Raw genomic sequence first — 14,614 nt, 5'->3', positions numbered from 1 at the left:
CCTGGCTGGTCAGGGGTCAGCCTCAGGCTTAAGACCCCAACATGCAGCCAACTGACAACTCTTAGAAAGGAATTTTAGGTGGAGGGCACTGACACTGCGAAAGATCTAAGATGGTAATGTCCAAAAGAACAAAAGGCCAGTAACATTGAGAGACAGTGAGGGATAGGAGAATTAAGACAGGCAATTGATGTGGCAGAGCCAGCTCAAGTGGTGGGAGAAGCCTGTGGTGAAATCTTCAGGACTATCCAGAGCTGGTTGTTGAACCACTAGTGGTTTGAAGTCGGTCGTGGTGGGAAGGTACACATCATGGAAAATCTGCAAGTGCTTAGGGCTTCTCTCCTCTCTGGACCCGAGAGTCAAAGGAGGGGCAAAGCAGGGAGAACACTGCTGAACAGATGCAGTTAGGAAGTGAGACAGGAGAGGGTGTTGGCTGGTGGTTAAGGCGCCTGCCTCCCACATTTGAGTACCTGGGTTCCATTCCTGGCTTCTGACTCCAGCTTCCTGCCAATGCAGATGCTGGGAAGCAGTGGTGATGGATCAAGTGGTGATGGATCCTGCCACTTATGTGAGAGGCCTGCGTTGAGCTCCCAGCTCACAGCTTTAGGCCTGGGCAAGGCACACATTCGGGACATGAACCAGAGGATGGGAGCACTCTCTGTTTCTCTGTCTCTCTCTGTCTTGTCCTTTCTCAAATAAATAAAAAATTTAGGAGTTACAGATACAATGTCTTGGGCTCTAATCTGGAAGAGTTTCTTTTGAGAATTAAATGAGTAAGTACAAAATAAAGCATAGTGTGCCGGTGAGTGCTCCGTGATTAAAGAGTCCTCGCCCACTCCTGCCAATTTTAATATTCCTTCTCTGGTTCCCTTCCCTCCAACAGTCTGTGCGTGATGATCCTTGGAGGAAGAAGAACAAAGGTGAGGCATAGCTGTTATATGCTAGGACTTCCAGGTATGATTTCATGTCATCAGCATCACTGTCAGAATAGTACCTATATGAGCTTGATAGATAAACCTACCGAAGTTCAGAGAGGTTATGTCAACTGCCCATGGCCACATAGCTGTGAAGTGGTAGAACTGGCCTGGAAAGGTAAGGTAGCCACATGTAAGTTTAGGGCACATTATAATTAACTTAAATACATTAATATCAATGAAAATAATTTAATAGGCAACTCATCTCAACAAGATAATGTGTTTAGATATACAAACCACTGGGTTGCCTCAAGCAACCTGTGAAGAAATGTTGAGTATTAGGGGTTGCAGTATTGAAATCATCTACGAATCTCATCAAGCCCTCCCGGTGACTAATGAGTAAAAGACAAATACAATTCTTCTTCCTTCTCACCTACTTCTCTTCCACAAAAATTGGGTACTGACTCTATCTGGGTATTGGGCTGCAAGATACGAGTTTGCTTCGAGGAGTACTGAGTCTGGTGTGAGACAGGAATGACCAGACTGTGATGGTACAGGATGTCTGAGAGACATCGTGGTTGGCCCACATTGCTTCTGGGGAAGAATGGTGGGAAGATGACTGGGAAAGCTTCCCCAGGGAAGATGATGTCTCAGCTGGACACTGGCAGATGAGAGAAACTGATTAGATGACAAATGGAGTCATAGGGAGGAGGCAAGATTGGGTAGAGAGGGAAAGAAAGGAAAGCTGTCCCAGGCAGAGGAAACAGCATGTGCAGAGGCCAGACATTTGGGAGACCAAATGGTCTCTGAAGACCTAAATGGCCGAAACGTGGAGGTTTGGGGAATGGTGAAGGAGACGCTGATGTAGAAGCCATGCTGTAGAATCTGAGTTGTTGCAGAACCAGATTTCTTCACGTCACATTTCTCTGGCCGAGGTCCACCCAACTTTGCCTGTTGCACTGAGGAATGTGTCACCACTTGATGATCAGGCCAGGGGTCCAAAACCACTTAGATCCAATGGCAAATCCACCATGCTCATTCTTCCAGGTCCAAATGCAGGCTTCTGGGAAGTCTTCCCTGAACCCGTCAGTGAGAACTCTCAGGCACTTTCAAAACCCTAACCCCGCATGGATAACTTGCAATATGCTGCCTATTATTCTGCATTCCTTTGTTCATGCTCTCTTTCAATGTTTTTTTTTTTAATTATAGAAGCAATGCACTAAGCTGTTTTATGAGAAAATTAATGCTCAAAAAGGAAGAACAAACAATCACCTCAAGTAGAAGAGATCAATGCCAATATCTTAATCAATTTTCTTCCACTTAGTAAAATTAATGGTTAATATCTGTCCCAGCCAGGTTAATTCTTAATTCCTTGAAAGCAAGGATTATACAATATTGTTATATCTTTGTAAATTTTTTTTATTTATCTTCATTTTATTTGACTGGCAGATAGAGACAGAGAGAAATCTTGCATCCACTGGTTCGCTCACCAAGTGCCCACAATGCAGCTGAAGACAATAGCCTGGATTCTGGAACTCACTGCAGGTCTCACATGTGGATGGGAGGGACCTGAGTACTTGAGCCATCACCTGCTGCCTCCTAGCGGGACACTTGAGCAGGAAACTGGATAGGAAGCCGAGTAGCTGGGATTCACAAGGCACTCTGAATGTGGAATGCAGGCGTCCCAAATAGCATCTTCTCTGCTGTGCCAAATGCCTGCCCCTTGTCATAGCTTTTTTTTTTAACCTATCTTGTGAGTTCCCCTAAATACTTTCATTCAAGGAGATAGCGCTAAGTGGACTATAAATTCTCAGCTTGTGGGGGCCTGGGCATGTGCCTGCACCTGCAGAGTGTGATGATGTAGGTTTTCTTGAAAATTTGTGCTCTGAGTGGGCAGCTGTGGAGTCCAGGACTCATTCTTCTACAGGCATGGCTCTCTGGAGTGGAGACCACTAGTGTTTGCCAACAACTCACCCTGAGAAGTAAGAGCAGAAAAATAAAACTCTTCTCCTCTCCTCTTCCTTTGTCCAAAAGATTCCTGGGCAAGAGATGCTTGGTTGCTGGAAGAGTGTGATTGCATTCATTCCTGCAGCTGCCATAACAAATGGGCGTGCTCTGGAGGCCAGAGCCAGAGAGCTGTACCACCGGGCTGAAGTCAAGATGTTCGTGAGGCTCTAAGGGCAAATCCCCTCCTCACCTCTGCCAGCCTCTGACTGCTGGCAGTCCTTGGCTTGTGGGTGCATCATTAGTCTTCAAGGTAGTATCTTCTGTGTCTTTCTGCCTTGTCTTCCCATCATCTTCTCTGTGAATGTCTACTTTTGTTTCTTCCTTATATATATTTTTTAAAAGGGGGAAATTGACAAATACGGATCTTTGCTGTTAATCTTTTTTTTTTTTTAATTTATTTGAAGGGTAGAGCATGAGGGGGGCAGAAAGAGAGAGAGAGAGACAGACAGACAGACATTTCATTTATTTAAATTCTCATCTCCAGGACGGCATGTGTTCCATGAGTCTCTACGTGCCTTGTGCGTAGTGGGTGCTTGAATGGCATTTCAGTTGAGTGTCACCTCCATCACATGAGAGCAATTGCACTCGTCTCTTCCTTTGTCTTCAGACTGAGGCCAAGGAACTTGGTCTCCCACCCCACGACCCCACCCTGGCCGGATTGACTCAGAGTCCGGGTCAGAGCGTTTCCTCTACCGCCCTCATTTCCTTGGTGGTTAGACAGACTTCATCCCCAGCTCACATCGCTGATGTACAGAAAGCTGTAACCCCGGAGTGCCTCTCCTGAAACATAGTCCATGGCAGACTGAAGGGGCAGGCACCGGAAATGGGGCGTTGCTGACCAGAAGCTTGTGGTGGTGGGTGTACAAAGAGAAAAGGACCCTTCTGGCACAGGCTGGATTGAACCAGGAAGAGAGCTGATATTTTAGCAAATCTCCAGTGTGCGGTGGGAAGTATGACAATGACTTTGTTCTTTCAGCTTCTCAGCTCTGACTTCTGCATTAGTCATTGCCCCACCACCACCAAGCTACGTGTGGGTGCTCTTGGGCTGGGTGTCCACGGAGTGCATGGGCAAAGCCTCCACACCACTCCTAGAAGGTTCCTCATGGCCTGTTCTCTGCTCACTAATTAGCAGCTTCTCAAAGGGGAAGCAAGGAGGAGAGGAAATGCAAGTCCCCATCAGCCCCTTAGCTGGAGACTTTAATTAAAGAGGCGGGGACCGAGCCTGCTTGTGGACTTCAGTGACCTTTGCCATTTCTGCCCACCTAAAATGTCACCCTCTTGTTCCTGTTCAGTGGCAGTGTTGACACAGCTCTTCACAAGTCTTAAGCTCTTCCAGGCATAACACCTTGTTTAGTTGTTATCCTCTTAAGAAAATAAAACAATATGAGGGAGTTACTTTCTATGCATTTTTCCCCCTTTGGAACAACAATAACAATACAAAGAAAAGCAAAGACAGAGGCTCAGGAAAATTGTCTCTCTTACTGACAGCAGGGAGTAAATCAAGTGCTTAAACTTAGGCTTACAGAAAACAAAGCCATACTAATAATGTTCTTCTCTTTCTTGGGCTGGATCCAAAAATGTCTTATGACTTGCTGCTCTTAGGAGGGTAGGGCAAATTCCTTAAAGCAATGTGGACAGATTTCTTGGGTGAGGCCAAGTGCAGCTAGGTTCATTCCCTCAGCCCCCGAAAGGCATCTGAAATATGATGGCACTTCACAAAGCTCGTGGAACGTGGATTCAATAATAAGTTTATTTTGGTAGAAAATTTTTGAAATCTTTGCATGCAAGGAGTCTTCCAAAAGTTCATGAAAAATACCTATTATTTTAAAAAGAAGCGTAAACCTACAGTCATGCTATATTGCCAGTGACCCTCAGGACTCGGTAACCCTAGGCTTGGGAAGCAGAGGCTGAGATGTTTATTGGTTTAAAGTTGCTTTTATAAATTGCAATTGACAGCATAGCTACCATTTAGATTTAACTATTTATTAATTAATTTATTTTTATTTGAAAGACGAAGACAGATTCTTCTGTCTACTGCTTCACTCCCTAAATGCCCAAATGCCCTAACAGCCAGGGCTGGTCCTGACTGAAGCCAGGCAGAGTTCCAACTACTTGAGCTATCAGCTCTTGTCCCCTAGGGTGTGCATTAGCAGGAAGCTGGGATTGGGAGTGGAGCCAAGTTCTTCGATACGGCATGAAGGCCTCCCAAGTGGTATTTTATCATTATGTCAAAAGCCAGTCCCTAGCACCTAGATTTTTTGTTCTTCTTTTAAAAATATATTTATTTATTTACTTGAAAGTCAGAATTACAGACAGAAAGGGAGAGACAGAAATATCTTCCATCTGCTGGGTTACTCTTCCAGATGGTTACAACAATGGCCAGGGTTGGGCCAGGCATAGCCAGGAGCCAGGAGCTTCTTCCAGGTCTCCCACGTGGGTGGAGGGGGCCAAACACTTGGGTCATTCTCCGATGCCTTTCCCAGGCCATTAGCAGGGAGCTGGATCAGAAATGGAGCAGCCAGGACCTGGACTGGTGCCCATATGGGATGCTGGTGGCACAGGTGACAGCTTAGCCTGCTATGCCACAATACCGAACTCTCGGATTTTTATTTCTACCCAAAGGAACAAGGACTCTGTGGAGAGAGGCTGATTGCAGGTGAGCAGCAGGGCGAGCACAAGCTTGGTCTGAAATGTCTGATTGTGATAGAAAGTAGGGCATTGTACCCCTGATTAATAGGCTTCTATCAAGACACTGGAGCCAACTGGAGTTCCCACAGCCAAATCCAATGTGAAAAGCACCCCACTATCCCCCACTGCCAAATGATATTATTGGATTGTAAGAGGTTAAATTTAAAAAATCCATAAATCTACATATAAAAGTTAGAGAGAGGGAAAAGGAGGAGGGCACAGAAAGGACTTCTTTACAAAGGAGTGCCACCAAGCAAGCATAGCAACAATGGTAACATTGGAATTGGAAAAAATGGTAACCATAGGATTGGAAAAATCCCCACTTTGTAGCCTTCAAAGTAATGGCAGATCCACTAAGAATCCCTAATAGATGTCAGAGCCACTGGGTGAAAGGGTGGATGGGGGATAATAGGATATTCACGTTGTTCTAAAGGATCACCCCACAGGGACGATGGAAGGAAGAGTATGCCTTTATGATGCAGAGAGCCACTGGCCGTCACCTGCACCAGGAGCTCGAGCTTGGTTTTGGCAGTCACGGGCCGCCTGGCACGTGACTCCCGAGGCATGACGCGGAGGAGGTTCCCGTGCCAGCCTGTGTGGTGCTCTCATCGGAAAGGAAGTGTGGCCTGGAGCTAAGCCCGAGGAAGGAGCCCTTCACCCAGCTCATGGGGCATTCCACAGGGCGATTAACCCAGGCTCTGCAAAAAGCTCAGTATCTTGAAAGTCAGAAGGAGAAGGTCAAGCACTGGACAGTGGGGAAAACTAGAAAGAACAGCCAAATTCAGGCCTTAAGCTTTGACTGGATCTTGAATTTTAAAAAATCAGCTGTAAAGGATTTTTTTATGGTTTATTCATGGACTGGCGTTCCGGTGTAGCAGGTGAAGCTGCAGCTTGTGACACTGACATCCCATATGGGTGCTGGTTTGTGAGTCAGCTGCTCCACTTCTGATCCAGCTCCCTGCTAATGGCCTGGGAAAGCAGCAGAGGATGGCCCAAGTGCTTGGCCCCCTAACGTGGGATAACTGGAAGAAGCTCCTGGCTCCTGGCTCTTTTTCTGTAACTCTGACATTCAAATAAGTAAACAATTCTCTTTTTAAAAAATTGTATCTATTGTTTCTTTTCATTTTATTTGAAAGACAGGGAAAGACACACAAACAGACACACATACACACACAGAGATTTTTTCATTCACTTGCTCACTTCTAAAGACTTCCAATAACCAAGTCTGGGCCAGGCTGAAGCTAGGCGCCTGGGACTTGTTAAGTACTTGAGCCATCACCTGCTACCTCCCAAGGTGCACAGTAGCAGGAAACTGGAATTGGTACTCTGCTATGAGATGCGGGTGTCCCAAGACGCAATGTAACTGCTACACCACATGCTTGCCCTTCTAAAAGGCATTTTGGGGACAGTTGGCAAATTTGAACACAGATTCAGATACTGTGATTGTGTTCTTGTTGATTGTCTTAGACTTAATAATGGTATCATGATTCTGTAAGAGAAAATTCTTGCCCATGGGAGATGAAGGCTGTTGATATTTATAAAGCTGAAATGTCAAGATATGGGAAAGTGATTCCGAGATGGGTTAGCTAAAGGGATGGGTGTGTAAATATAGAAAGACGAAGTAATTATGGCAAACACCTGCCCGTTGGTGGGTTAAAGTGAGGGGATGTATGGGTATTCATTGTATTATTCCTTTGACTTTGTGGGTTTGAATAGACTTAGTTTTTTTTTTTTTTTTAATTAATAGACTGCAGTTAAGGCTTTTACGTGACAAAGGACTCCAGATATCTCTCCAAAAATGGTGATGCATTTGCAGGAAGAGATGCCAGGCTTAAGCAGGGATGGCGTACAGGTCTACAGCCACAGGCCAGGGCCAGCCCCACCCCAGCTGAACCCAGCAGCACAGCTGAGGTCCCTGTGAGAGAGTCCCGCCTAGGCGGCAGCAGCCTACAGACCTCAATGTGCTCACAGCGCTCAGCTTCTGGTTCTTGGACCGGGCTCCTTACATCACCACATGGGCATCCCGTAAGTGCTCAGGCTCCGCTGGTGACCCCTGCTCAGAAGCGTCAGCAAGGTCGGCCTGTGGAATCGAAGTGAAGTGGTTCTTCTGCGGGATGCTGACAGCCAAAGCCAGTTTTTCTGTAAATAGGGCCTCTTGAGACCGTCTCTGGGGAAGTGCTTTTCCCTGAAATGGGTTTGCCTCCCTCCCACATGAGCCCGGCTACACACCACCCCCTTCCTCATTAAAACTAATGTTTCCAAACCTTTCTCTAGAGAAAAGAGTGCCCCAGATATTTGTATTTCTATTTCTGTCCCCTCTGTGTTCAGGAATGTTGCCATCCGTCGCCTCCTGCGACTGATGCACGCTGTTCCTTGGAGCCATTCAGAGAGCAGCTCCTGTGGAGGTGCCCACGAGAGTGTCTCTGAGCACGTCTGGAACACTCCGCAAAGCCCGGCGACACTTGATCCCGAGCTGCGGGGCACCCTGTAAGGCGGTGCTAGGGTCGTGGCTGGCTCTTATCTGCTTGTGCATTTTGAAAATAATCACTTGTTCATTCACTTGTTCAGGATGAGTGAGAGTCTGGGATGGACGAGGGACAAATCGTTGATTTGCTTTCTGTCAATGTCATCTGCTGAGGGGTCTGACTGCTAGGAGAAACATTCCAACAATTTTTTAAAAAGATTTATTTATTTTATTTGAAAGGCAGAGGAACGGGGTTGGGGCTGGAGAGAGACAGAGAGACAGAAAACTTTGATCTGCTGATTCATTCCCCAAATGGCAGCAACAGCCAGGGCTGGGCCAGGCCAAAGTCAGAAGCCAGGAGCTTCTTCTGGGTCTCCTACATGGCGTGCAGGTGCCCAAGCACTTAGGCCACCTTCTGCTGCTTTCCCAGGCACATTAGCAGGGAGCTGGATCCAAAGTCGAGCAGCTGGGACTCAAACTGGTGCCCATATGGGATGCCAGCACCACAGGTGGCAGCTTTACCTGCTACACCACAATGCCGGCCCCTGTAAAAATGTTTTGAATAAACTCAGTGGAGTCAGACAAAGTAGGCAACTTCCTGGGGGCAGCATCCATTTGAATGTTTGCGTTCCAGTGTAATGGCACCTGCATTACCCATCTTGTTCTTTATTTTGTAATAGCAGGTGCTCCAGGGACTGGGAAATCATGGTGAACAAAAGTGGTGGGAGGAGACCAAAGTCCACCTCGTGCCAAGTGCACATCGGGTCGTTTATGTGAATTGTGTCATTTACTCCTTATCACACATCTGTAAATAGGTTTCATTTCCCTGCATTTACAGATGAGAAAGGCAAGACTGAGAGAGCTGAGGCTCGCCCCAGACACACTGTTGGCAAGAACTAGAAACTGAAATGCATGCTCTTGTCACTGTCTGCAGGAATTCACAGTCAACTCTGTTATTTGCTGCATAAGTGATGGCCAGTCAGCTTTCAAGTGTTCATTTTCATTCATTTTCACACACCTCTGCCCCCTAGACCAGTCAGCAGGTGCTCGCGGGGAAATGATCTTCAGAAGTGACTGTTGGGAGGGACACAAGATGCGTTTGCAAGCCAGTTGTTGGAAAGGCCCATACGACTGCTTATCTCCATTAGTCGGAAAGACAGACTTGAATCAGTCCTTTACTGCCATCAATTGCACCATTGATCTCTGTAACTCTCAGCTGCCCTGAAATTGGTAAACACTAGGATGTCATCAATTTTCTTAATGGATGTTGTAAACGTTATACATTAATTCTGAAAACAATGATAATTAAAAAGAAAGTAGTACCCCTAGCCTGAAGAGAGAACAGGCAGCACTTTTAGGAGGGTAGCACAGGACATGGATTGGGAACCCAGAGAGACAGAGGGCCAACTGGATTTTAAAGGGTAACTATTGCAGTCAAATATCTGAACTCTTCTACTTGGAAGAACTCTGCTACTGTCATAGTTTAAACTCCATGCACTTCAGCTTCTGCAGAGGTGAAAAGAGATAAAAGTGATGTCCCTCTTCATAGAGCTGTTGTGGTTATTATATATTAAATATTAGAGGTTAAATTCAGCCCAGAGCCTGGTACACAGGCTTAAATATAACGACAACAAGTAAGATGATGTCAGGGCTTGGTAGTGATAAATGAGGTGAAGAAAATAGACCAGGTGAATGAGAAACAGAGTGACAGGGACAAGAGCTGAGAAGCTGGGTAGGACAGGGGAAGGCCTGCAGCAAGGAGATTATGTTGAAGCTGAGACCTGACTGCTCAGCAGGCCATAGACGTACAGGATGGAAATGGCAGTGGTACCAGGCTTACCTGGGGGAAGGTGTGAGCTCGTATGCTACTTCTGATCTAGTTCACTTTAGGCAAGTCTAAATCTCATTTTTCTGGGCAGCAAAAAGATGTTTTTAAAAATGGAAGATTACACTGAAATGGTGTATGAAAGTGCCTTGCTCGCTGTAAAGTCCTAGAAAAGGGGACATAGCCCATCACTGTGTCTGTGATGAAGTCAGTGATTGCTCTGTTTATTCATTCACCCACTCTGCAGAATCGGCGATGTCCCACCAAAAACCTGGAAGTTCACAGGCGATGGAAAAGCCGCATTGAATCCCAAGTGTCCCGGGAAGTTTGCAAAATGAAGAAATTGGGAATCACCCTCTAATAATGCACCTAAAATGACATTTCTGTGGGAGGGCTCTGCTGTCTCCACTGCCAGGTGAGTGCACCTCCAGGCCAGGGATGTCATTGGCAATGGTTCCCATGTGGGTATTGCAAGCTCCCAGTGGGTGCTAAGCCCACCCTGCGCCAGTGAAGACAGGACAGACACAGTCAAGCTAGCTTTCTTCTCCAGGAAACATCTGGTGTGAGTCAGCCCTTGCCAGGCCCCTGGGGAAGGCGTGTGGCCGCCTCTACGTGAGGTGAGCTTCTTTTCTGAACCCTGCGTCAGCTCACATGACCAGGCATGAAGACAGGATAAAGTCAAACTGTCCCTAGTGGGCATGTGGTCCACAGTGGGCTTGGGTCTAGCCAACTGGCTGACTCCCGCTAATCCTGGAATTAGAAAAGGAACACACAACAGCGACAGGTTAGAACAGAGTCCAGGCACATCCACATCCGAATTCCTGCACTTGCTGGCTCTCACTCGTCAAATCCGGGGAGGACAGACTCATTGTATATCACTAATCTCTCTGGGCTAACCATCCAGAATGAGAGTTTTGCAGGAAGGCTCTGTAAGGAATGAAAATAAGTAAAGATCTTAAAATGCCTGGCAACTCCAAACCTCCTGGGCCCATCAGAGTCAGCAGAAGCCAGGCCAGGAGGTTCCCTAATAGACTCTGCAGGGCTGTAGCAGGCTCGCCTGTTCACAAGGCAGGGGTGGGGACTGGGGGAGGGCACGGAAGAGGCAAGGAGGGAGAGAGGAGGGACGGGCTCCTTGGACTGCTTCCTTTTGTTGTGGTGACTTTTGAACTTGCAGGGCTGTGGCAGGATGTGAAGTGGGAAGTGTTTTGTGGTCATAGGAACTGCAGCTGGTAGGGGATGGTGTGGGTGGGTGGATACTCTGGAGGGAGCTAGAAGAGGGTGGAGGAGGGGTGGTGGAGAGAAGAGCTGAGCTAGTGGTGGGATAAACAAGACTGTCTTCCCCTCCCATCAGGCCAGCTTCCGTATTTGCAATTCCAAGGGTTTCAGATCAGTGGTGCTCACTGTTTGGCATCCAGTGATCACTGGGGTTGGTATTTGGTTTGGATTCCATTGTGAGAGTGACATTGGGCAAGTCACTTAACCACTGGGCCTCAAATTCTTCACCTGTACAACAGCAGTGATGTTGCTTAGAGCAAAAGGTGGTAAAAATGAACGAAAGACCTTGCAATGTATTCACAGGAAAGCGATGTTGGGGGAAGGTGGTGGTCTTCTAGAAATGCCTAGAAGGCATGGTGATGGGAGAGGCCACAGAAGGGCAGCTTTCCAGTACAGCACTCCCACTAAGTCCTCATCATCTCATCTGCATTTCCCAGTCACCTTTATGGACATCACGTTCTCCACCCCAGTGACCAACAGTGCCAGCCAACTTGCAGCACCACCCACTGCCTGCTTATCCTTGCAAGTCGGCTTCTCCCAGCCTCTGCCATTGGAAAGGCACTAGGAGGCATAGACAGCATCTACACAGCCTTTGGTAGCTTCGTATGTGAGGTGAAATGGGAGAAGAGGGAGGCAGCTCTACTGGCTGCAGCTCTACTTTGCTCAGCCTAATACATTGTCCCTTGGTATCCAAGGGGGATTGGTTTCAGGACTCCCACAGATACCAAAATCCATGGATGCTCAAGTTTCTTATAGAAAATGGTATAGTATTGGGGCCAGTGCTGTGGCACAACAGCTTAAAGTCCTGGCCTGAAGCGCCAGCATCCCCTCCTCTTCTGTTCCAGCTCTCTGCTATGGCCTGGGATAGCATTTGAAGATGGCCCAAGTCCTTGGGCCCCTGCACCTGTGTGGGAGACCTGGAAGAATCTCCTGGCTCCTGGCTTCAGATCAGCACAGCTTTGGCCATTGTGGCCATAAGGGAGTGAACCAGCAGCTGGTAGACCTCTCTCTCTCTGTCTCTACCTCTCTCTGTAACTGTCTTTCACATAAATAAAATAAATCTTAAAAAAAAGAAAATTATGTAGTATTTGAATGGAACCTACCCACGTCCTCATATATACTTTAAGTCACCTCTGGGTGACTTATTATGCCTAGTACAATGCAAGAGCTAAGTAAAGAGTTGTTGAAATGTGCTCTTTAGGGAATGATGACAAGAAAAAAAGTCTGTTCATGTTCAAGACAGACACACAGTTGTACATCTAACTATATAATACATGAAAGAGATGTGAGGAAAACAAAGCTTGAACAAGAGTTCTGGACAGGAGTTGGCATTTAGCCAGCCTTTAAGCTACCCACATCTCACAGCAGAGTGCCTGGGTTCAATACCCAGCTCCGGCTTCTGATTCCTGCTTCTTTCCACTGGGCAGTGATGATAGCTCAATAGCCAGGTCCCTGTCACCCTTGTGGAAGACATGGATTGTCTTCCAAACCCCCAAGTTCAGCCAGCTCCCTCCCGGCCATTGTGAGCACCCAGAGAGTGAATCACTGGTTAGGAGCTCTCGCTGTAGCTCTCAAATACATACATACATACATACATACATACATATATTGAAAAGCAGTGTTGGACAGAGATGCGGGTCTGTGAGATGGCAGAAGGCTGCAGCAGGGTGTGCCTGCACATCTCTTCGCTTACCAGGGCTCAGCCAAGTGCCCACTGTGCAGCAAATTCTAGTTATGCTTTTGGAAACTTTCTAGAATTAAAAAATTTTTAATGAGGATGCGGCCTCCATGGACACAGAACAGAGACTGTCCCTTTGGCTGATAGGTTCTCAGACCATGCTTGCTTCTCAGTTCCTTGTCCTTCAATTTCTTCAACTTCTTTCCTCTCAACTCAGTTGCACTTGAGCTATGCAAATGGACAAAAGAGGAAAGGGAAGAACAATGACCTCCTCTTGAGCCTTTAGTTGTTTTGTGTTCATGATCCTATGTGACTCCTCCAGAGAAGTTCCAGTTAGCGTTGCTGCCCTTACCACCACACACTGAGGTGCCCTGATGGAGCCATAGCCAGTGGCTTGGAAGTGCTAGGTCAGGGGCTCAACCTTAGCCAGGCTGACTCCAGATCTTGGACTTTTACTGTCTCTTCTGTCTGCCTTAGACATTAAGCCTATCAGATAGGACCCCTCTGTCCCTTATCAGAGTGCCTCGGTTTGATCCCAGCGCCAGCTCCTGACTCCAGCTTCCTACTCACGCTGTCTGGGAGACAGCAGGGACGGCTTGGGCGATTGGCTTCCTGCCACCCATGTGGAAGGCCTGGATTGAGTTCCTGGCTCCTGACTTTTGATCCCCACCTGTTGTAGGCATTTGGGGAGTGAACCAACAGACGGGCCTTCTCTGTCTCTGTCTCTCTGCTTCTGAATTAGCTAATTAAAAAATTCCAAGGACGGTATTGTGGTTGGTGGGTTAAGCTACCACCTGTAATGCCTGCATCACATATGTAGGCTGGTTCATGTCCAGGAAGATCCAACTCCCTGCTAATGGCCTGGGAAAGCAGCAGAAGTTTGCCTCAGTCCTTGGGCCCCTGAACCCATGTGGGAGGCCTGGATGAAGCTCCTGGCTCCTGACTTCAGCTTGGGGTAGGCTGTTGGCAGCCATCTGGGGAGTGAACTAGGGGATAGAGGATCTCTCTCTCTCTCTCTCTCTCTCTCTCTCTACCTCTCTCTCTGTAACTCTGCCTTATCAAATAATTAAATACATCTTTTTAAAAATTCCAGTGATTTTTAGGCCGTCGCCGCGGCTCAATAGGATAATCCTCCGCCTTGCGGCGCTGGCACATGGGGTTCTAGTCCCGGTCAGGGCACTAGATTCTGTCCCCGTTGCCTCTCTTCCAGTCCAGCTCTCTGCTGTGGCCTGGGAGTGAAATGGAGGATGGCCCAAGTGCTTGGGCCCTGTACCTGCATGGGAGACCAGGAGAAGCACCTGGCTCCTGGCTTCGGATCAGTGCGGTGTGCCGGCCACAGTGCGCCAGCCGCAGCGGCCATTGGAGGGTGAACCAACGGTAAAAGGAAGACCTTTCTCTCTGTTTCTCTCTCTCTCTCACTGTCCACTCTGCCTGTCAAAAAAAAAAAAATTCCAGTGATTTTTAAAGATTTATTTATTTGAGTGGTAAAGTTACAGAGAGAGAGAGAGAGAGACAGAGACAGAGAGAAAAGTCTTTTACCCATTGGTTCGCTCCCCAAATGGATGCAACAGCCAGAGCTGTGCCGATCTGAAGCCAGGAGCCAGGTGCTTCCTTCGGGTTTCCCATGAGGGTAAAGGGGCCCAAGGACTGGGCCATCTTCTGCTGATTTCCCAGACCATAGCAGAGAGCTGGATTGGAAAAGAAACAACTGGGACTCGAACTGGTACCCACATAGGATGCTAGCTCTGCAGGCAGAGGCTTTACCT

The 14,614-nt window shown here is 47.4% G+C and overlaps 1 long non-coding RNA gene across 6 annotated transcripts in view; it reads left to right on the top strand.

The window, feature by feature from the left end:
- LOC103349179 (uncharacterized) overlaps nucleotides 1-14,614 on the top strand; it is a 31,329-nt gene that overhangs the window by 6,984 nt on the left and 9,731 nt on the right. For 5 of the 6 annotated variants that reach the window (XR_016235231.1, XR_517408.5, XR_016235232.1 and 2 more), the window contains exon 2: nucleotides 10,143-10,310. This is a non-coding gene — a long non-coding RNA (uncharacterized LOC103349179). Of the gene's footprint in view, nucleotides 1-10,142; nucleotides 10,311-12,015; nucleotides 12,248-14,614 lie in introns of those variants that run through there. The other variant, XR_016235229.1, reaches the window with a different exon arrangement.

The sequence above is a fragment of the Oryctolagus cuniculus genome, chromosome 1 (assembly GCF_051225735.1).
Source record: "Oryctolagus cuniculus isolate XC-2025 breed Fujian yellow rabbit chromosome 1, ASM5122573v1, whole genome shotgun sequence".
NCBI classification, from domain to species: domain Eukaryota; kingdom Metazoa; phylum Chordata; class Mammalia; order Lagomorpha; family Leporidae; genus Oryctolagus; species Oryctolagus cuniculus.
This window is presented reverse-complemented; position numbering and strand designations above follow the sequence as displayed.